Genomic DNA, 24,205 nt, shown 5'->3' on the forward strand with positions numbered 1-24,205 from the left:
ACAATGTTCAGTGAGGACTTAACCAACTCACGTGGGGAAACTTAACAAGAATTCCATATCTTCGATAATCAGAACATTGGTTGAATAATGAAGGAATATCATCGGGATACCTTATTAACACTAAATCATTTACAAGCATACGAGAAGCTAACCGGCACATTTAAATCAGTTTATGATAAAATCCGAAAGATAATTACTATAAAAAAAGGGAAATCGAAAAACCATGGATTACAAATGAACTCAAAGAGTTAAGTTACATTAAAGAAAAGCTGTGGCGCCGAAGTAGGGCTAATCAATCAGACGTACAGTTAAGAGAAGAATTTAGGCAAACAAGAAATAAGCTAACAGTTTCGCTAAGGCTAGCAAGGAATAAATACTATAGTAATAAGCTAAATGAGTGTACATTTAATTTGAAAAAATCGCGGAACATAGTAACAGGCAGACAAACGAAATGCAAGATAGACGAAAGCATAAGAAATGATTGCCCCAGAAGACAAATGGATGAAATAACAGACGAATTTAATATCTGCTTTGCAGACATTGTTAAGGAACTTCAGTGAAATTCTCTTAGGGCTGCATACAGCATAACAATGAAATCAAACGTCAACTCTGCATATTTAAGCGAGGTAACTGATCTCGATGTTTGGTATGTAATAAGGTCATTTTGCATTACTAAGAATGCCAGGATATAATGGGATTCGATTTTGTGAGATATTTTCCAACTTTGCTTGTTTGAAGAATGTGCTGCTATATATTTACTGAGAAGTATTTAGGACGGGTCAGATTCCCAACGCAGTGAAAATAGCTTTAGTTAGGCCAATTTACAAGAACGGTAAAAGGCAACAGTGCGATAACAATAGACCTGTAGCAATCTTGCCCGCATTGTCGTGTGTTCTAGAAAAGCTTATGCACAAGAAAATGGTTTCCTTTTGCGAAAAGTTTCATCTATTGTCTAATTCACGGTATGGGTTTCGTTGCAAGAGAAGCACTATCACACTACTAGAAGACTTTGCAGATGTAGTTAACAGTGAAATAGATAAAAATAACATAGTAATTGGGCTTTTTTTAGATCTGAAAAAAGCGTTCGACATATTAGATCATGAAATACTCCTAGGAAAATTAGCTCAAATAGGATTCCGCGGGCCTTTCACAGATGTTTTTGAAGACTACTTCAAAAGTCGATGTCAGGTCGTTCGAATTCAAGATATAGACAGCGAGTTAATATACATAAAGCATGGAGTGCCACAAGGATCCGTACTAGGCCCACTGCTTATTAATTTGTATGTGAATGATTTACTCCATCTAGCGCTGCACTCAAGGTTATACCGATTTACTGATGATACTGCTTCAGTATTACTCCAAGAAAATTTTAAGAAATTTATGGTACTACCACCATAGGAGTTTTCAGCGAAAATTACTGGAGCAAACATGGCGCTACGATTGTTTAGTTACTACGACAATGGCGATTAGTATGTCGATCTCTTTAATCTTCGTGCTCGTGCCCTCACACCATCTTGCGCTATCACTTATTATGCGGTTCATCTTCCTAAATTTTCGAGCACTCACACATAGCTTTACAAACACTGCACATATATGCACAGTCGTTGGGAATCATTGCGTTTATACCGCAATATTTTGTTAAAAATGACCAATCGGCAAAGCCACGAAGCCGTTTGAGGAGCCAGAAGAATGAAGGAAGTCGAGGCAAATACCGTGCACTCCGACTGCTCTCATTTAGCGACTGAACCGCCATTCTTACAGCTCTCGCGTATCTGCGCCGTAGCAGCACAGTTCTCTCTAGTCACTTTTATAAGAAACTGGCTGGCTTCGCGTGCAGTTACATGCAGTGTCTGTGGCTGCAGGGGCTATCAGCGGTCACGAAAGACGCCGCGATTGCTACAACGCGAAGAGGCAACGGCGCAACGACACAATACAACACGCGCGGCCACAGCGCGTTCTTTTTCGGACGCGACAAGAACTTCGGAAAAAAAAGGAAAGAAAGCAGAGTCAGGAAAGCGCCCGAGCATCTCCTCCCATCTAGGAGGCATGCACGCTGGAAGAGCTCAAGGCCGCGAGAGTTCTGGCACTCCGCTTTGCCAGATTGTATTAGCATAATCGCTGGAGACGCACGCACGTCCGCGCGCTCCTGCGCTCCGCGATAAGCTCTCAGCGCCGAGAGATCGCGTGTGCTCGCGCCGCCGAATTCTCGCTTTCATGCTCGGCCACGGACGGTCGGTCCTGATTCCGCGGGCTTCCAAGGGCGTACTGGTGCGAACTATAAGTACGCGGTGCCTGCTGACTGCACTCCGGCGCCCGCCTGGGCGCCTAGGATAAACAAACAACAAAACCTAACGTGACACCACAAACGCTGACGCCGCGAAAACGTTGGAAGCCCTTGGCGAAACGAATTGTGCAGAACCGTCTCCAGCGATAGTTTTATATGTGGCAAAGAGGCTCAGAGTACGGAGTTTGGGAGAGATAATTATCTGCCGAGGATTTCAGCGTGGCGTTAGCGAAGAGTGTTTACTGCGTGTGTGACACCGCTTTACCGGCACTGTAAAACGTAAATATACTCGTCCGCGCCCATAATAAACAGAGGGATTAGCAGGAGGAAAATCGTCGTCACGGTGATTCCAATAATTTCCATATTCAACAGGAGAGATATTGAAAATTTCAACGGTTTAAGTGGGAGCAACGAAATTATATTTTAGACGGCAACAGAAGCTAATATAGCCACGTTACTCACTCGACAATAGAAGCATCAACAGTGATCATGACGTCCATCGCCAGCACAAACGAGAAAATTACTGTAGTTAAAACAACGCTAGCACCGGGCAGAGGTACGTATGTACTTACACATACTGTTTTCTTCCTCTTTTCAATTATTGGTACTCATCAAATCTATCTTATTTACACTTCGATGATGTACTACATTCTCACAAATATATACCATTCGAGAGGTTCTGTGCCTGCTACTTGCCCTGCTGCTGGCATCCATATTACAGGGCGTTATAGGGAGAGCCAAGCCACTTGGCAGGGACATTTCACCTAAATGTCGCAGTTGTTAAACTCACATGATGCCTGCTCAAGTGATGCCTGCGCATCCTTCGGCATGACTGAGTGGCGCTGGCTACCAGGGGTGTACTTTTCCACGCATGCGCAAATTTCCTCGAAAGTGAGAGGGAGATGGCCGCCGCGGCACCGTAAATGGTAAAGCAGCGCCAGCGTTATGCGGAATACGTGGCAATTATTATTATTATTATTATTATTATTATTATTATTATTATTATTATTATTATTATTATTCAAGGTTGGCTTCCACCGGCAGAAAGTTGCCTTTTTGTCCACTTTATATGTCGGTTATTAATATGAACTGAAAGGAGATATTGACGCATTATTGGCGCCGGCTACTCCATTTTTCTGGGCAAGCAAAAGGAAAGCTAAAAAAAAGCGATATGCACTGGCGACAGTCACATAGTATTCACACTTGCATAGCTCTGCCCACAGTAGAAAGTAAAGGGCACTAAAGGATATACACAGTTCCGTAGACGAATGAAAGTACACAAAAGGGTCTGAAACCACGCACACAAGGTCACGTCATATCTACACAGCAAGACACAAAGACAAAATAACGCCTGACGTGAACTGCGCACATACAACCTACTATACAGCCTGTGGTTTTTTAAGGAAATGTAATAATTGGGTCAACCATGATGCAGTTAGTAATAACCTAATATATTTGTTTAATTTCTTTTTATATACGTTTAAATTAAACATCACTATCTTCCTGTGTGCTTTCTCTGCCTTCTGTATCTGTCCAAATAACAGCCTATAGGGTCCCCGTTGTACCTGTGGTCTTGCATTGCCAGATTTCAGCGCTTTCAAAACTGCGAAAGAAGGTCTACACATTCACACACAGGTTCTAAGGTAGGCAGAGGCGCCAAAAGCTGCAGTCACCGTTCAAATGATGTTTTTTTTATTATTATTATTTGTATTTCTCTATACACGCTCTGTTAGGATTGGGGGCTCAATCCCATCGCTCGTAACCCGTTGTCAAGATTGGAGTCCGGCATGAATTAGAAGGTAGCTGGCCCATGCCGTCGTCCAACTTATCCCCGCTGAAGACGCTGATGAAGGGAAGGACTGCTTCTCATCCAGAACGAAGAACATGGGTTCATTTACAGTATTTACATGCAGTTCATCAGTCTAGCATGACTGCGAGAGAAAGTACGTCAGTCTAACACGACTGCTTGAGAGAGTGTCTCAGTCTAACATGACTGTGTAAGAAAGTGTATCGAGCATCCGCACAACAGCCGTTTATAAACACTCGGTCCTCCCCCGATTCCAAGGTGGCGGAAACGTTCGTCCAGTCATCATAAACATGCCGCCTCTCCGCGGGACGGTTTACACACACACACACACACACACACACACACACACACACACACACACACACACACACACACACACACACACACACACACACACACACACACGCGCGCGCGCGCGCGCGCACACACGCGCACACACACACACACACACACACACGTGCGCACACGCGCACGCACGCACGCACACACACACAGGTTCTCGGTCCGAAACCGACATCACACGAATTTCGTAGAACTCGGAGCGGACCCTCGCAGCGCGCCCGGGTAGCCATTGTCCTGCGTCTTGGTCGGCGCGTGGGAAGGGGCCTCCGTCGACGTTCCCGCGGCAACTCCCCCATGCATAGCAGAGCAGGGCGGCGTTGGTGGGTTCGGTAACAATAGTTGACCCGCCGAACGCATTCAGTTACAATGGCGATTTAGTGACGCCGTGGCTAGAGGTTTGCGCCGGCGCTCCAGGAAAAGATGACGCCCGCGGTGGCAACTGGTTGGCAAAACTTGCACTGCAGCTGGCCGTTCTTAACAGCTGGCACACACGCACACATAGATAGGCCTTGGTTTTCTGATTGCCAACAGTGGTTTGTCTCCTTTGTGCAGTGACACAGCACACGATGATTTACTACACTGTACAGGAAGACTATGAGGAGGAGCCACTGAGAAATAACAAGAAAAAGAATGTTAATAGAGGTGAGCAGTGCAAGAAACAGCGGTGAACAGAAACACGTGGCCTGGACAAAAGGGCATGGTCGCATGATAGACGAAACGTTCACGACTAAACATTAAAAGATAAACCACGATCTTGATACACGCGAAGCAACGTCATTATTTTCGCCTTATTTAATTACACTGCCCTCAAGTAATGTAATACGGGAAGTGTTTTCTGTGGGAGCATCCGGTGACAGGTCGGAAGTCGACAACGGCGCTGATGGCGAGAGTTTCCGGATTGACAAGCGCTGCGGTCAACGTGATATCGCACGTACCGGATGCACTGGCGTTCTTGGGTGACCGGGACGGGTTGGGACATCGGAGATGCGCAGTCATTCAATCAGCACTGTTGTTTGGAGAAAACATAGTTAAATACATGTAGAACGCACACTGGCGGCGCCAGGGGTCAGAATGAAAGCATCGATCGGGCATGGTCGTTAAGCGCACACGTATAAGAGTGCCAGTTGTGAAGAAAAATAATTTAACGCGCTAGTTACGCAAGAATACACGCCCGCCAAGACCACTTCTAGTTCTTGGTTGTTGCATTCAGGGACAAATGAGCAGTACTGTCAGTTTGAGTTTGTAGGTTTAGGTTAGAGTGGATGGGAACCCAGTCAGGCTGCTGCTCTACAGCGGTTATTCTTGCCACCCATCATGCTGTATACCAAACTTGTAATAAACTTGTTTCCCTCAAATATGGAACAGTTGGCGGTAACAAATAATAATAATAATAATAATAATAATAATAATAATAATAGACGGAAAAGCGAAGCAGTGTAATTGGACTTGATGTATTCTTTCTCACGGCATAAACGTAATGGCAGCTGGCAACTCGAAGCAACTGGAAGGAGACCTGGCACAGTCGGGGTGACAGAATGTGAGAGGGGTTAGGTGTGCCCCACCTGCACCACTAAAGTATCGCAGGTTAGAAATAGGAAATCAGAGGATTGGATTGGAAGATTGTTGAGATTAGGGTAAGGAATAATAGGAGTCGGTGACAAAAAATTGTTAGGTTTAACACCGTTGAACTGCGCAGCGGGTAATAAGGGACATCGCAGTGGAAGGCCATGGATTAATTTTGACCAGCCGAGGTTCTTTCATGTGCACCCAAAGCACGGTATGCGCGGTTCCTGCATTCCGCCTCCATATGAATGCGGCCACCGCGGCCGGGTATCGAACCCTCCGACCTCGCGCTCTGCAACGCAACGCCACAGCCACGGCAAGGGACCTGGTAGCGAAGCTGCCATAGAAGCCCATACGTTCCAAACATGGCGACTCATCGGCGATTCGTGAAGCCTATAGCCAACGCCTCCTAGATAGCACAAGGGCTGTGCACTTCAATCTATGGCGTAATGCTACCTTGCCCGACTGCCATATTATGTAATGGGGATGCTCCCGAGCAAGGTGTGGTGATTTTGACGTCACCGCTTTCATCACGTCGGGCTTTGCAATGGAAATTTCGGTCCGAGTAGCATGACGTCATCAAGCTGAGCGCACAGGCCAGCTGTCTAGGAGGCGATGGCTTAGCGCCATCTGTGTGACGAGGGAACACTTCAAAAAAAAAATAATAATCAGGCACCATTTCCGTTAAAAACGAAGTGGCGTCATTTTTGTCGTCAGAGGTTCGAAGTTTGTTTTGGTGACCTAGCAGTGTAGCTGTATTATCATATGACTGGTGATTCGACTCAACTGGCGTTTCGAGCTTTTAGCGCGAAAAGCTATGCAGCAAAACGCCAGCCGTACGGGTGTTAAACGATGTCGTAGGACGTCTAAATCGCGCACATGCACAGAGTATCATTTCTTTGCAGGCCGAGGAAAGCTATGGGTGTTGAGTGATGATCTAGACTGCAGACCCGTCGGCCAGAACAGCCACGCGAAGGCAGCCAAAGTAAACCGTTATCTAGTGGTCATAATTTACTACTTCTGACTAAACACACTGAACAACGACGAAACACCTTGCAAACACCGCGAAACCAGAATTCAGACAAACGTTGACAATCAAAACAACACAAGGCGTGAGGGGGTGTACAGTAGCCAGTGAACTTTACGAGCCTACCTTTCTGCTAGCTTCAAGAGCTATACGTTCTATTGCAATTGATAGCGGTGTGAACACCCCCCTTTCCTCAGCGGACACTGAAATATAGATGTTCATTGTTAACGATGAAGTAAAAGTGGCTTGTGTTTTCTGTCCTTGTCATACAAATACAATAGTGATTAGGAATTTTATATTTGTCGAAAGAAATCAACCAGTGTATTGTTTTACATAAAAAACCATCTTTTTACTTACTGTTTCTTCTTTTTATAGTCGCGGTTCAATCACTACTCTAATAACGGCCCTTGCTGTTGTCGGTGATAATTGGTTCTAGCACGCTTTTCGTTTGAAGCTTCGCGACCCATTTGCATCGACCTTAGCCACTGGTCACCGCAGTGGGTACTCGGAGTGACAATGTCACTTAGTTTAAAAACCAACGGAGAACTTACTGAATCGTCCTAGCCAAAAAAAAAAAAAAAGGAAGAGAGAGAGAGAGAGAGACAGACAGACAGAAAAAGAAATTCGTCAGATCATGTTGAAGCACACATCATTGTTAAGCTGGACGGCAAATTTGGCGGAAAGAAGACGAACAACCATTAGCGCATTGATCGCTAGATTGAACTGCAGCCTTTTGCTGCTCACAAGGCCATTCGCAGAGATGCAACAAAAAGTCAGTCTCGCCCGATAGGCGAAACATCAGTTGCGATAGTAAATTATTAGACAGCTATACGAAATAAGTATGGTAGTTTTATCGGCCATATACACATGAATACATCTCACTCGACGATCGCGGAAACTCGCTGTCAAACACACTGGCGTGAGGAAGCGCGGCAGCAGGAGCGAGCGAACTGATCTTCGTGCTGCCTCTTGCTTCAAAGCGAATTAAGCGGCGAGAACACAGTACATTAAGCTATCAGCACTCGGCGTAATTTGTCCCCATCGCAGATCGCTTCAAGATGTGGCCCACTCAGCCGCGCCATACGCAGCCGCCGCCGGAGTAGAACGAAGCGCACGGTGGAAGAAGGCGCGCATCCCCTCCGCCTACCCCCCTTGCGCGCGTGAGACTGAGCCACCATTGTCGGATCACCTTTGTACTGTTTCACTCGCACATACAGCATACTGCGCGCGGCGACGATGTTATCACCCTTGAACTTTACACGGATCATCACGGCAACGCCGACGATGACGACGATGGCGGTAATGCGCATGGAGTGTCCATATATTTGCTATTGCACTAAATAAATCGGACTGCATGCAATACTTTGCTATTACACAGCGTGACGGATATTCGAAAACAAGGAAAATAAGAGAAAGATAAGCTCACAGGGCAGTTACGAGTGTGCAGTCCGTATGTTCAAGCGTTAGGCTGCAGGTCTGGGCTAAGGCGTCCTCGCTCCCGATCTCGAGCTCGCCGAATCGTCCGGAGGTTTGTAAATCCCGTTTATTCCTGACATTTCAGTGTAAAGGATGCATTACAGCTTTCTCGCTTAAACTACTACGCTCCTCTCTGATGCCTCGACCGCTCGCCGGCTTTCTAATCATACACTGACGCCGCCTAAAGCGCTATGATGACAACGGCGGGGCAATAGGATGGGGATTCTGAAATGATAAAGATGATATAACGAAGACAGCGCGACGGCATGTTGAGCACAATGTGATGACAACGAGTGTATGATGATGATGGCTTGACGACGATGGTACGACGAGGATCGGATGACGAAGCTGAAATGACAGTGTATGATGACAATGAAATGGCAACGATGACATGACAACGCCGGCATAATAGAGCTTCAATGACGAGGAGGAGGAGGAGGAATAAACCTTTATTGTAGAACCAGCACTTTATGATGGCCGGGCCTTAGCCTCCCACGAAGAGACGTCGAGGGCTTGCCTCGCCGCCGCCTCGCGGGCGTGCTGGGTCGCCCAGGTTTGGTCGTCGAGGGCGGAGCTCCGCAGAGCCTCATGCAACCTCGACGAGAGAGTCGTGGTGTTAGTCTGGGTGTACTGTGCTGGGCACTCCCATAGCATATGCGGAAGTGTAGCCGGGTGAATTCCACAGCACCGGCAGTTGGGGGTAGTGTAGACGTCCGGAAATATAAGGTTGAGGCGGGCGGGTGAAGGGTACGTGTTTGTAGTAGACGCAGGGTGGTAGTCTGCGCCCGGCTGAACTTTGGGTGAGGCGGGGGGAAGATTCGGCGACTGAGGTAAAATGCCTTAACGATATCGTTATAAGTTGTCAGACTGTCCCTGGTGCCCAACTCATCTCCAGTGACTCCGGCGCGGTTGACTAGGCCTCGCGCAATGGAGTGGGTGACCTCGTTGAGATTGGGGAGGTGTGGGTGGACAGGGCCGGCATGGGCCGGGATCCATGTTAGGGAGATTATGCTGTCTTTAGAGTGTGGTGCCTGGCAGAGGATGCGAAGAGCTTGGGGAGAAATACGGCCTTTGCTGAAGTTAGTAACGGCTGAGCGAGAGTCACACACTATGGTGTGACAGGTGGGATCTAAAGTGGCCAGGGCGATGGCCACTTCTACAGCCGTCTCCGCAGTGGGGGTAGTGACGCTGCAGGCGTGGTGTAGGACTCCATCGCGTGTGGCGACGGCCACAAATCGTGTGCCATGGGAGTATTGGGCTGCATCAACAAATGTGACGCCAGGTACGTGGGCAAGGGCTTTTATGATAGCTCCGGCCCGAGCTTGGCGCCTGGCCCTGTTATATTCAGGGTGCATATTTCTAGGGATAGGGTCTATGTAGATCCAGCTACGGATGTCGTTCGGGATCGGTTGTTTGGGGCCCTGTTGCTGATGGTAGGTGAAGCCAAGCGTGGACAGAATAAAGCGCCCCGTTTCAGTAAGGGTGAGCCGTTCAAGCTGAGAGCGTTGTTGGGCTTCAATGAGTTCGGAAAGGTTGTTGTGAACTCCCAGTTGGTTGAAGAGTTCAGTGCTGGTGCAATGTGGGAGACCAAGTGCTTGCTTGTAGACCCCTCGTATGAGGGTGTCGAGCTTGTTTTGCTCAGCCCGGTACCAGTTGAGGTACGCAGCAACGTAGGTAATGTGGCATATGACAAAGGATTGGACGAGTCTGAGAAGGCTTTCTTCTTTGAGTCCTCTGCGTCGGTTAGATATACGTTTAAGAAGTCGTAGGGTGTTTTGAGATTGGGCACAGATCTTGTTGAGAGCCAAGGCGTTGGAGCCGTTGGTAGAGATGGTGAGACCGAGAACCCGGATACTAGGGACGTGTGGGATAGGACTGCCATCTTGAAGGCGTAGGGTGATGGCGTCACAGGGTCGGTGATCAGATTGGTGTTTGGGAGGGCGACCCCGCTGAATGGGCTTGTATAGCAGAAGCTCCGATTTAGCCGGCGAACAGCGTAGTCCGGTCCCTTGGAGATAGGCTTCAACCGTGTCAATCGCCGTTTGGAGGGCTGATTCCACTTGACCATCACTGCCTCGGTACGACCAGATGGTGATGTTGTCGGCGTAGATGGTATGGTTGATATTGTCGACTTGCTGTAGTTGCTTGGCAAGGCCAATCATGACTAAGTTAAAGAGCATGGGAGAGATAACTGAACCTTGTGGGGTGCCTTTGCTGCCAAGGGGAAGCTGGTCTGATCGTAAATCCCCGGCCGAGAGGGTAGCCGTGCGATTGGAGAAAAAGTCACGGATGTAATTGTAGGCTCGCTCTCCCAGGTGGAGGTTGGAGACCTGGTCAAGGATAGCTGCATGGGAAATGTTATCAAAGGCTTGAGTGAGGTCGAGTCCGAGAATGGCTTTAATGTTACGGGAACGATCGTTTAGCACTTGATGTTTGAGCTGCAACATAGCGTCTTGAGTAGAAAGGTGAGGGCGAAATCCAATGATGGTGTGGGGATAGAGAGAGTTGTCCTCGAGGTGACTGTTGACGCGTGCTAAGAAGGCGCGTTCCATCACCTTGCCTACGCATGAAGTGAGGGAGATGGGCCTTAAGTTACTGAGGCTAGATGGTTTGCCAGGCTTTGGGATTAGGATAACGTTGGCAGTTTTCCAGGCGGCTGGAAGGGCACCACTGCGCCAGCAATCGTTGATGTAGTCAGTCAGATGGGACACGGACTCGTCATCGAGATTGCGAAGGCTTTTGTTAGTGACCCCGTCTGGCCCTGGAGCAGAACGACCGTTAAGCTTGCGTAGAGCGGCATGTATTTCAGATACGCTGAAATCGGCGTCTAGTGTAGGGTTGGGGCTACCGATGTAATTGCTGTGTGGGCTGACTTGTCCCCTGGAGATATATCTGGTGAAGAGGTAGTCAAGCACCTGTTGTGGACCTTGCTTAAGGGTCTCCGTATAAAGGAGCTTCTGCAGCCGATCCTGTTGGGTGGTGCGGGTGGTGGTATTATCAAGCAGATGTTTGAGGAGTTTCCACGAGGAAGGGCGATGAAGTTGTCCATCCACCGTGTTACACAGCTCAGTCCATTGTTGCCGGCTGAGGGTTTGACAATGCTCCTCGATGGCTGTGTTCAGTTTGGAAATCTTACTTCTGAGGCGACGGTTTAGGCGCTGCCCCTTCCATCGAGCTAGGATGGAGGCTTTAGCCTCCAGAAGCCTCCAGAGCTAGGATGGAGGCTTTAGCCTCCAGAAGAAGGAATGATGGTGACAGAAGCCTCCAGAGCTAGGATGGAGGCTTTAGCCTCCAGAAGAAGGAATGGTGGTGACAGAAGTACAAAAGTGGTGTGACGACGACGGCAGGACGACAATGGCACATATCCACTGGCATGACGACAAACAAAGTGGCACATACACAGCGGAACGTACACTTAACTCAGGGCCTACAGACCCCCCTAGCCAGAAAGCGTGGCCTCGAAGGTAATCTCCCCTTGTCCGCCTGGTAAGGAATAATGTAATAAAAGCCAGTTATGCAGCCTGGACCTTTTCAAAAAAACGTTCTATCAAGAGCGTCGGCATGAAGAGCGGCAGCATTTCGAGTAAGAACTACGCAGACGTTCGTCGTGTCGGACCACCGTGCATAAAGCAGGGCGGAGACCAAAGTGTAGAAAAATGTAAGTGGCGTAATGCGTACCCATATATCCGCGGGAAACGCAAGTTTGCACGTTCTTTAGTGCCCCATTTGAGTAATATTTCAGACTGCACAACGTTTTTTCTTCTTGCAGATGAACTACATACATAGCGATTTATGCGAGACGTTTCTGTGGTAACGCTATATCGATGTACTTCAACGGTACGCCAGCAAGGGCCTCGTGCTACCTATTTCCTCTTCTATGATTGCATGGTGAGCGACGCATGAGTCGCTGCGATTTGAGATTAATCCGGCGGACCGTGTCTTAAATTGCTGCAAAGAGCGGGGTTTCGTTTTGCAGCATTCAGGAAGTACCGATTCTCCCTCGATGACGCTCAATAACGCGAATTCTCGTCATTCCTTCAGCTTTCGTTGCAGGCCCAGGTTTCGAGCTATCATACTCATTCGGTGAAGCAAGCCACCACAGTATACGTTACGATTTTCTTTTCTTTTCTTTTTTACACAAGTTCGTACCGTCGGCATTGCCTTCTTTTTTCTTCTTTTTTTGTGACTTTGATTAAAACGTTTTAACTAAGCGCAAGCAAGGGTTCTCTGGGCTTCTACATTGCGCGCTTCGGCCAAACAAAATAAAAAAAAAAGGAAGAAAGGAAGGGACGTAGAAATCGGTACTTCTACATAGAAGCTGCAGAGCACGACGACACGGAAATGGTGCGGTGCTGTCGTTCTATTGGTGATGACAAAGAAAAACAATAAGCCAAACTGGCATGTACTTCCTGCAAAGAAGAACGAGAATAGCTCTTGAGTATAGGTTTGAAAAACTTCCTTGGTGGAGAATTTCGATGGAGAAATGAATGCCGTGGCAATTCATTCATGTGGGGTCCTCTCGTTTTCTTTAATCTTTCTTTCGTTTACGCGCCACGGCACCATGTTGTTGTTCTTTGGAAACATTTTTTTTTTCTGTTTGCTCTCCTTTCAGCCTATGGCAATAACTGGTTCTGTCCAGCGCCGTACGTATATTTTAAGCCAGCGAAGGAACACTAACGATTATCGCTGCCACAGTACGCATTGACAGCACAAACTTAGCTCTACGCGTTGCTTACGCCGCGCATGAATAACATCGCGGTTCAGTTGAAACGGAGCAACCAAGAACCCTGTAACCGCTAGCTTCTTGCCCATTCAGCCGTAGTGGGTAAGCGCAATTATTAAAAAAGAAAAAGCAGGGAAGCAAAAATAATATGGTGGTCTGCGCAGTGGGCGCAGGTTGCTGTCGCAGTAAACCACTTCAGAGCCGAAGGAATCGCTAAAGTCTGCTGTCGTTTATTGATTGTCATGGAAATACTTAGAAAGAAAAAAAAAGTTAACGTCAATCACAAAGCAACTATCACAATGCGGCCTAGTGCTAGCTGACCGTCATACTGTTAGCGCTTTCATGCGCAGTTATCCCTTTCGACGTTATCACTCGAATGATATAGGCGCAGCATTAGAAATTTCCTCTAATTCTATTGCGAATGAAAGGACATCAGAGTAGTCACAAAATGTAATCCGGACTCCTCCACCGCAGCAGCGATTTTCATTGCTCTGGTGCTAGGTTGGGGCGGAAAACTCAACGAGTTATATAAACTCCATCCGACAATCGTTACCGAGACGAGCGTGTGGGAAAGATGACACGAGGGAACAGAAAAAAGAAAAAAAAAAAGAAAACCATTCGCGTCACACAGCGTCATCATTTCAGCCTCATCTCCTCTTCAACCTTCAATCGCGTCGGGAACAACATCCTGCTTATTGTGCTCCGGAGTCGCCTTTTCGCTGCCATGCCCTTAGAGACAATCGACCTGCTTGTTATTTAGGGCTGCAAGTTGTTCTCCTATTTCTGAAGTGGATCGATTTTTTCTACGTCAAAGGCGAGTTCGGTCTCACGCAGAGCAAGAGAAACCCCAACATCGCCGCCCCACCTGAACACTTTGGATCAAGTCGAACGGCCGGAGAAAAGGGAAGGGCGTGTGCAGACGGTAAGAACGCGAGTGAGCGAGGAGCTCTGGTCTGCCCTTTCTTTTGTTTCCCTTTCGTCTTGCGTCACATTTGTTCCCAGTGGAAGGAAACGTGCGCCTCGACGCACGATCGAGACTCGACGCAGCGAACGCCGGGCCGGAAACTCGACTAAATTGGTTTCTCCCGCTCGTTTTTTGTCGCTGACCGCGAAACCGTCGACAACCGCGCACCCGCCAGAAGCCTTTGCGTCTCCTCGGCGCTTTATTTACCTTCTACTTTTGTCGCTATTGCACGCCCCGTTTGAAATCCGATACTGTGTCGTTGAAATTGAATGAGTGAGATTCCTTTGCTCGACGCCAGGGGGCCACGTTCTTTTCTCTGTGTGGGTGCGTGCAGGGCGCATGCTTATTGTCACCGCCATGTGACCTCTGTGTTTGGCGCGGTTACACGGACGGATCGAGTGCGCTCCCACTTGTCATGTTGTAGCTCGCTGGAATGTTGCTCATTCGTTCCTTGATCGCCAGCTGAGTGGCGGCTGCGCTGAATAACCCAGTGCACTTCCGGTGCTGGTGAAAAAAATTTCAGCGTGGTGATGATTGCTGAAAGCACTCACTCACTCACTCACTCACTCACTCACTCACTCACTCACTCACTCACTCACTCACTCACTCACTCACTCACTCACTCACTCACTCACTCACTCACTCACTCACTCACTCACTCACTCACTCACTCACTCACTCACTCAATCAATCAATCAATCAATCAATCAATCAATCAATCAATCAATCAATCAATCAATCAATCAATCAATCAATCAATCAATCAATCAATCAATCACCACAGTCATGTACAAACGTTCGGTTGTTTCTTCTCCGTTCGCGGCTTTGAACTATAATCTTGGGTAGGCAACTCTGAACCCCATCTCCAGCTGGTTCACCTTCGATAACACTGCATCGACATACCAGAGTGCCAGCTCACCCACGCCAGAGGCAACCGCGTCTCGGCCACCACAAGTGCAAACAGCAACATCCACGCATTTTCGCGCAGCCACGCTCTTCTGCTCGTGCATAAACTCGCCGAGCGCGCATTTCCGCGGGCCGTGCAAGCTTTGTGCGACGGTTGCCACAACAAAAAAGGCTTTCTCGGGCGCGCGTTCTCCTACATGCCTCTATTGAATTAAGAACAAAGGCCCGACAGACAATCCTTACCGCCGACTGCACTCCCATGGCGAAGCAAACGCATCCGACGATTTGCGAGCAACCGTGCTGGAATTGAACGAAACTTAAATGGAGAAATGAGATCAATAGTAGACCGCGAAAAAAGAATGACAATTGCCAAACCAAGTGCGGCGAAGGCACCCTTCCCCGTAGCGGCTTCCGCGCCATTTTAGAGACCCGGAGAGCCTCGCGTTGGAAGCTTTTCGAAACTTCTACATATCGATTTACTCAAGAAGATTTCATGCCTAATCAATTAAATATATATATATATATATATATATAATATGTTACATATTGTTACAATATATGTATTGTTAAGAGGAGAAAAGACTTTTGACCATATATTTATACTATATATATATAGCGGGCATGCACGATGGAGCCCGTGCGCACGACTATCGGCAATCATCGTCTTGGTCAGTCCTCTCCTCATCGTTTGCTCCTACAGCCCCTCGTACCATGACCCCCGGCGGCGAAGGCGCTATCCCGGCGCTTGGTAAGTTTGAGTGATATTGCTTCAGTCGAGCGACGTGAACGATATCAGATGAGGATCGTGGTGTGGGGGTATCGAGAGGTTGCAACTCGTAGGCCACGTCTGTCACTCGACGCAAGACACGGTATCGGCCTGAGTAGGGTGAAATCAGCTTCGCACAAAAACCAACTCGCCGTGCTGGTTTCCAAAGAAGCACGATGTCCCCAGGGTTTAAGTGGGCAGCGCGGTGGCGAGCGTTATATATGCGTCATTGCTTTTCTTCTGAAATGGTCAGACGCAGGCGTGCAATCTCACTTCCTCGGTCGCTCTAGATATGGCATCTCGGGCATATTCTGACCTTGTATCGAAAACGAATCGTGTTGTATCGAGAACGGGTCGTGTTGTATCGAGGATCGTGTCAAACGCTACGTAGTATAGAGTCTCTTCCATACAAGAGAAAAAAAATGGGAAGAAACCAGTAGAATCATGGTGAGACTTATCGTAGGCGAATGTGACGAACGGCAGATCGGAATCCCAGTCACGGTGGTCGATGGAGACGTGCATAGCGAGCATTGCGGTGATAGTTCTATTGAGCCGCTCTGTGAGGCCGTTGGTCTGAGGTTGATACGCCGTTGTAAACTTGTGCTTTATAGCGCACTTGTGCAAGATGTCCTGGACAACTTGTCAGAGAAAGTAGCGGCCCCGGTTGGTAAGGCGTTGTCGGGGAGTGCCGCGGTGAAGTATAACTGCGTCGAGAAGGAAGCCAAAGACGTCGGTTGCACAAGTGGTAGGGAGAGCCCGCATGATCGCGTACCGGGTGGTGTAGTCCGTAGCAACTGCTATCCCACTTGTATTTACTAAGCCCTTCCCATGACACTCTTCAGTTTTTAGATCTGTTTTTAGTTTTTGACTAAAACCACGTTTGTTGGCCCACGTGATCAGAAGGAATTGCTGCCGTACGATTCGGCACGTTGAAAGTTAGTTAAAAGAGCAACAGACACTCTTTGCCTTGAATCTGCTCTCACGAAGTCGTGCTCCCACGTAATGCAGGCGAGCTTTGATAAGCAACTGGCGAGGCTACACGCAGCCGGCTACCCGAGCTCGGTCGTAGGCGCCGCTGCTGCCTTCGCTCCAACGTGTCTCACCGCCGGCAGTTCGGCGGCAGTTTCTTTTTTTAATGCGAGGGTAAATGCCTCAGGGCATACAGGGTTATGGGATGGGGGTGAATAAGGATGAATAAATGAATGAAAAAAGATTTGCTGATCTAATGAAGTCCAAGAGGGATCGATAATGTGGTCCCTGCGTCCAAGCAGTGGACTTTCGCCGCTTGGATTATGCGGCGACAGTCCCGCTGCTGCGAGGTGCCGGAGCCCCGTCGGTTTCAGTGCAGGGCAAACCCACAGCAGGTGGTGGATGTTGGCTTCAGCATCGCCAGCGGTGACCGGTGCGGCGTGCCGGTCAGGCTTCCGCACATGTGGCTGCTGCTTAAGCCCCGCTGACAAAGAGTCAGGATGCCAGAAAAGCCATGCTACACCGTACGTGAAACGTGCGACGGGCGTTATATACGAGATGTCGCTGAAATGTGGGAAGTCCTACGCGGGAAAAACAGGGAGATGTGTCAATGACCGGGCCCGGGAGCATGAATTGTCTACAATTAACAAAGGTAATGGGCATTTACCTGCGCATTGCGTGGTTTACTTGGCAGGCAGATGCCAGCAACTACTGCGTGAGATTAAAGTAATTGGCAGGAGTGGTAACACGTTAGCAAGAGAACTTTTGGTGGCATATCACATAGAAGAGAGAGGCACGAGTTGCATAAGTGATATGTCTGTTCTTTCTTTTTTTTTTTGACAACGAGATGCAGCTGTTAAAAACGTCCCTGTAATCGCTCTAGATACCACTGATGTACTCACGCGCATTTGTTGATTCTCCCTGCTCTGCTGTTAGAATACAGTTCAAGTTCAGCGCTCGACCTATCGTTTCTTACTTGCCCTCGCGTGCACTGAGAGCTCCAACATGCACGGCCCATTGTATTACAAAGCCATCGCGGCTGTCACCACGGGTCAGCCAAGACACCAACCCGGAGAAGTCACGTGGATGATAATGACTGTTTATTTCATTGAACAAGGTGTGTAATAAAAGAGAAATATTTCTTACGTCACAATTCTCGCACGCTTATTCTCGTTCCCGTTAGGTGAAAACCTTTTGCAAAACTTTTTTCACTGGCTTGTTTGGAATGGCGATTAACATATCATTAAATAAAAGGTACGGCGAAACGTATACAGTCTCTCTTTTATTTTTTTAAAAGAAACGTCACATAAGAATAAATATCTGAAATGATGTCACAGTGAAATAGCCACTGCTATCAGGAACGGTGTTCCACCATATTTGTACCTATTTTTTGGAACATCATTCTTCAACGCACCGTTAACTGGAATCATGCTTAAGTATGGGTAAAAGTACCATGTTTAGGTACCAATCATGCTTGTTTATTAAGTTCGAATAAGCGGAACACTGTTACAGGAAACACAAGCTATTTAATTATTTTGTTATCTGAATTTAAAAAGTGAAAGATTCAATTATACAAAACGCCGTTCAACATATGCTTTGCGATTTTATGTGGGATGCGGTTCAACTTGAGCGATAAGTATCTGCAAAAATTTTTTCAACTTGTTGAACCTCAAGTGGAATGACACTAAGAGTGTCTTTACTGTACATGTGTGCGTATACACACGCAAGAACAAAAAGAAAATGCTCCTACGGTGCAAAACGCCTTCTTTTCCACGCGTCTCGCTGCACGGGCAAATAAAGTCCAGCAAGCAAAACAGAGAACAACGTCGGCATGCTTTCGTGGTCCCATAAGCGTACAACACGCCCTGAGGAACACATAACGCACATACGCAGTAACAACGCACAACGCTCTCCACTAAAGGAGTTAAGCGTGATGGGGAGGGAACAATGACACAAAGAAACGCTTACGCGCGTAGCACCTACGTTCCGGAGCAGCCTCTCAGCGCCAGCACTCAGCCATGGCCCAGTCCCGCTCTGCTTCCATCTCGCAGCAAGACCAGGGCCCTTAACTATATGTGGGCAGCTAAGCACTTGGCGTGCGGCTCTGGCAGAAACTTCGTTACGGGGGCTTTGACTTTTTCTTTCTTTTTTTGCTGTACGGTGTAGATGCTTGGCTGGGCGGTTGGAACGGCTGGCCAGCAAGTCTGCGCTAACGGGCAACGCTCAGCAGCTTTAGGGGGGGGGCTTCGTACTTCGCCTTACATTTCTTTCGTGTTTGTTGCTAGGTTCCTGTTCCCCGCTCGAACCGTTCGTTGTTGCAGCGAAGAAAAGTTGCTCAGCCCTCAAAACGCGGTGACCACAATTACAGGAGGCCGGGGACACGTGGAAGAGGCCGGATAGAACGGTGTTTAGAGATTTGCTTCATGCTCCCGGTTGAGAGCGCCCGGCAGTAGTCGTCATTGAGAGCTAGGAAACGCTGTCTTTCATATTTCGTACTTTCTTTCAGGGCGGCGTCAACGTTCTGTTGTCACCTTTATTTATAGGGCTTACGGGACAGTAGCAATCTTCACGGGGTCGGCGAAAGGTTTAAAGACGAGACAAACACGCAAGCCATCGCCATCGGTGCAGGTTGGCAGACGTGATTGCTCCAATATATCCGATGAACTTTGTTCGGTGACTCATTTATTTGAGCTGTTCTCGACGTTCGTTCGGCCTTGCGCGCTTGTGAGTGTTATCTTACCCCTAACGACGTACATGTATGGCACAAGTAAGCGCTAAAGAAATTCAGAACGTCGTCGAATCATGCCGTACGTTGCACTGGGCCTCGTCGACAGTACCAGTGGTTACGCTGATGAAAATGGAGAGAGAGAGAGAATAGAATTTATTGATAGGAACGACAGAGAGGTCGGCCTGAGCTAGTGGGCTCTATATGCTACTCTGCACTGGGGAAGAGGGTAGGGGAGTGAAAGTACTGGGATGGATGATGATGATAAGAGAAGTGGTGAGCGCTTATGTGCAAGAGACAGTTGCATTGCAAGAGCCGCTCGTCGAGCTTGGTGTCCTGCAGAAACTTCAACAACACTTTAGTTGCACGCATTGAAGTTGCAGTGTCGGGCCATGAGCCGAGGATAGCTTCTTCCGACAGTGGTTGCCTGCCGACACTGGCTAGGATATTTTCTAACGTCCTTCGCTCCAGCATATACGCTGGGCAATCGCGCAGTATGTGTTCCAGTGTTTCAGGCATCTGGCAGTGTTCACACTTAGGGCTGTTCGATTGGCCGATGAGGTGCGCGTAGCGACGGGTGAAAGCAACGCCGAGCCGAATCCTGCGTAGCAATGACGTTTTGCTCCGTGTGCGCTTCGGGGGAAAACAGAATTTAGCGTCTGGGTCGATCATATGTAGGCGTCTGTGAATGTTGTCATCGTGGGCTCTGTATGCCTTTGTAAGGTGCTGCATGAGTGCCTTGATCATGGAGTTGGTGTCAGGTCGCGAGTAGGCAATCCATACTTCATCAGAGGAAAAGAAGGCTGATCTTGCCTCACTGTCAGCGAGTTCATTGCCAATCACACCACAATGACTAGGCACCCATTGAAAGGTGATCACGTGGCCACTTAACTCGGCACTGTGATGAAGTTCGGCGACAGTCATTACAAAAGCTTACGGCAGGCACACATGCGATTGAAATGTAGCAGTTCTTCTAGGATTTGGACAGACAGAAAATAAACAGCACATGCAAGAGAAACACTTACTGTTCGCCGATTATAAGCTGAAAGAATCACTGTGTTGCTCTGGCAGTGGATTGCACAGTAAACTTGGGTAGCTGGGATTCACGGTGTGGTGCTGCATTCAGCTCTTGACCTAGAAAAAAATTGAGCAAAGAGAACGTAAATTTGAGCATGACTTCAGGAACATTCACTGCGCATGTCCTCAGTTTGCTTAAACATGCGTTCATTTTTCGTTTGTACAACGGTTACTCCCCCCCCCCCCCCCCCCTCTTTTTTCTTTTGAGTAGGGGTTGTTAGCGTTGGATAATTTTGTGGAATGGTTCTCATCTCTTAGATTTAAAACCACAACGATTTCGTCCATATGTTTCTAGCAAATGCAAGCTCATGTCTAATGTCCCGTGGCAAAAACAACTGCTCATTCCAAGCTGTTTCACTGCTCTAAAGTACTGTATAGCTGACCCAATGAAGCAATTTAAAAAAATTAAAACTGAAGACTTTTGGGCTCTAGTCGCAGCATCCTGTAATGTGTGGGCTCTCGAAGACAGCTACGACGTAAACTTCGACGCACGAGGTTAAAACATCATCAATTTACTGTAAGACAAAGATTTTCGCAACCCTCGCTTCGCCTCGGTAGGGAAAGAGCCCAGCAGTGCTCTGATGCCCACTGCCCTAACACACAATTGTAGCCAATGAGTGAAATATAAATTCAATTGTGTGCAGCCCCACTGCCGTCGTTGTGTATCCACAAATAGGTCGAAGGCTCGAGCCATAGTTGTGACCTACTGGAGATCATTTATAGGTGCGCACTTGGCAACTGTCCCGGAGTTTCCGTAAAATTTAATAATGTGGGCTTTTTAAGACTTTAGAAATGTTGCATCCCGTTTTCTTTTTCTTTTTTGAATATACATTCAGTTTGCGAAGATGTTTAAAGGTGTTAAAGGATGCAGAGGTGCAAGATTGAAAGAAATGCATACAAGAAACAAATTGCGACGGCACCTGAGCCATCCCGTTGTGGCTCAGGTGCCGTACACGAGAGGGCTATCCATACACCATACACGAGAGGGCTATCTGCATATTGTCACGTGGTGGTGTAAGTACACGTGTCAATATCGAGCAAGCTTATTCGGACAAGTTGCTGAAAAGAAATGTGTGTTGCTTTGTGTCTGCTGCTTCTAGTTTGCTGTTGCTTTTCTGCTGCGTCGAAAGGTATATAATCGCAAACCAAGTGTGTACGTATTTCACAAAATGTTTGCGCTCAGGACAAACTTTGAAAAAGCGCACATTACCTCTGTCTCATCTGTTTTAATATCCACGTTTTTTTTTTTACATACTTTAAGGTTCACAGGGTGGCAGGTATGTAGGTTCGACACGACGTCCGTGAATTACACGTCGATTCGTTATTGCGTGAGGCGTCGGGGAGGCGCAGTGCTTTTTTTTTTTCTTTCTCCACACTTATGTCGAGGCAATAGTTTGGAGGAAACGTGAGAAGCAACGCGGGACAGAGCTTCCAGAATGTGGCGGTTGACGTTGCGCAAGAAAATGTCAGGGCGCCAGAAGGAGACGCTCTCTTACGCATTCCTCGCAACTACTTACAGAGGAGACCATTCTACGTGCACACAGAAAATGGCCCGACGTCCGAGCATTACGGTAGCCGAGGAGTCCCTCAAGGAGGAGTGCTTAGCCCGACCCTTTTCAATCTCACCCTCAGTGGATTAGTTTACAACCTGCCAAGCACCGTACGACTTTCCATCTATGCGGACGACATCTGCATTTGGGCATCAGGTGTGACACGACTTCAGCTTCGTGCTCGGCTTCAGAAGGCAGCCACAATGACATCTTGCTACCTTCGTGAACAAGGACTTCAAATTTCATGCGGAAAGTGCGCAATGGTGGCATTCACGAGGAAGCCAATGTCGGGTTACGGTGTATCTATTAAAAGACAACCTATACCATACAGCAAATGTCACAGATTCTTGGGAGTCGTAATTGACAGAGACCTGTCTTGGACTCCGCATGTCAATTACGTGAAAAAGCGGCTAACTGCTATCTGTCACCTGTTCAGGTTCCTTGCAGGAAAAAGTTGGGGAGTATCTATACACGCTATGTTACAGCTGTACACGGCGTTGTTCGTTGGATTCCTGCGATACAGCCTGCCTGCAATATCCAACACCTGCAAAACTAACCTGCGTACGATTCAGAGTATTCAAGCCCAAGCCCTTAAGATATGTCTTGGCTTACCACGCAGTGCATCAACGGCTGAAACCATTGCCCTTGCGCAGGATTACCCAATCACGACGCACATTACCGTTGAGACAATGCGTATGCATCTCAGGCATTATGCTAGGACCCCTTCCCATCACTTGGCGAGCCTCACTGCTGAAAGGCCCTGCTCGACATTTAGTGGCACTGTCAGTGCACATCGTGCGTCGTTTACTTCAGGGTACGCACCTGCAGCCAAGCCAGCATTTCCTCCGTGGTGTTTGAGCCGTCCACAAGTACGTATCATGATCCCGGGACTACAGAAGAAGACAGATCTACCGGCCCCTGCTCTAAAACAGCTGAGCTTACTTCTTCTGCATGAAAAGTACAGCAACCACGTGCACATCTATACCGATGGATCGACTACGTCGTGCAGTTCTTCTGGTGCCGTGGTTATACCAACGCGAGGAATGACACTGCGGTTCAAGACATCGCATGTCACGACCTCAACGGCGGCCGAACTAACGGCCCTGCGTCGAGCACTGGAATTCATTGATTCTGAAAGACCTAGAAAATGGGCTGTGTTCTGCGATTCGAAACCGGCATTACAGTGCACGCAGTCAGTTCTCCGACACGGATGTCATGACCAATTGACATACGAAGTCGTGAAACTTTACCATGATGTCCAACAAAAAGGTCACGAGGTCGTTTTTCAATGGGTACCTGGTCATTGTGGCATCAGTGGCAATGATTCTGCCGACAACGCTGCTCGCACAGCACATCAAGAAGAACACAGCGTTCCAATACCGCTTTCGAGGACTGACGCTGCAAGGCAGCTTAAACACCTGGCACGCAGTCTCACACTGACCGATTGGAACTCGCCAAACTTACGACTTACGCGACTGCATCGACTAAACCCCTCTCTGCAACTCCGACCTCCACTCGGACTTCCTCGACGTGAAGCTACGCTTCTCTGTCGCCTTTGGTTAGGAGTTGCCTTCACAAAGGCATACTCTACATTAATTGGAGTCACTGACAGTGGAGCATGCGAGGTCTGTGGCACGGAAGAAAACATCGACCACCTGCTGTGCCATTGTCCACGATACACCCCTGAGAGACAAGAACTTGCGAAAGCTTTTCAAAAACTGGACAATCGGCCGCTTTCTGTGCAAGTGCTGCTGGAACACCGCCCCCATCGCCCGTCGGCCCATAAAGCGGTGAAGGCGCTTTTGTGTTTCTTAAGGACGACGGGTTTGTGCGACCATCTGTGACTTTTAATGCATTTTCTGTAAGACCACACGCGTCAGCGAACTCGCCGCAATTTCCTTCTTTCCTTCCCTCCTCTCTCTCCCTGTGATCTTTGTTTTCCCCTTTCCCATTCCCCCGGTGTAGGGTAGCCAACCGGACGTTATTCTGGTTAACCTCCCTGCCTTCTACTTTTCTCTCTTCCCTC

At 48.1% G+C, this 24,205-nt stretch overlaps 1 protein-coding gene across 2 annotated transcripts in view; it reads right to left on the minus strand.

The window, feature by feature from the left end:
* Positions 1–24,205, minus strand: part of LOC126531521 (synaptic vesicle glycoprotein 2C-like) — a 232,776-nt gene that overhangs the window by 120,458 nt on the left and 88,113 nt on the right. For both annotated transcript variants that reach the window (XM_050179066.3, XM_055071223.2), the window contains exon 2: positions 20,578–20,686. The gene's annotated coding sequence lies outside the window, so the exon portion shown is untranslated. The remainder of the gene's footprint in view (positions 1–20,577; positions 20,687–24,205) is intronic.

Source organism: Dermacentor andersoni, chromosome 5 (assembly GCF_023375885.2).
Source record: "Dermacentor andersoni chromosome 5, qqDerAnde1_hic_scaffold, whole genome shotgun sequence".
In the NCBI taxonomy this organism is placed as follows: domain Eukaryota; kingdom Metazoa; phylum Arthropoda; class Arachnida; order Ixodida; family Ixodidae; genus Dermacentor; species Dermacentor andersoni.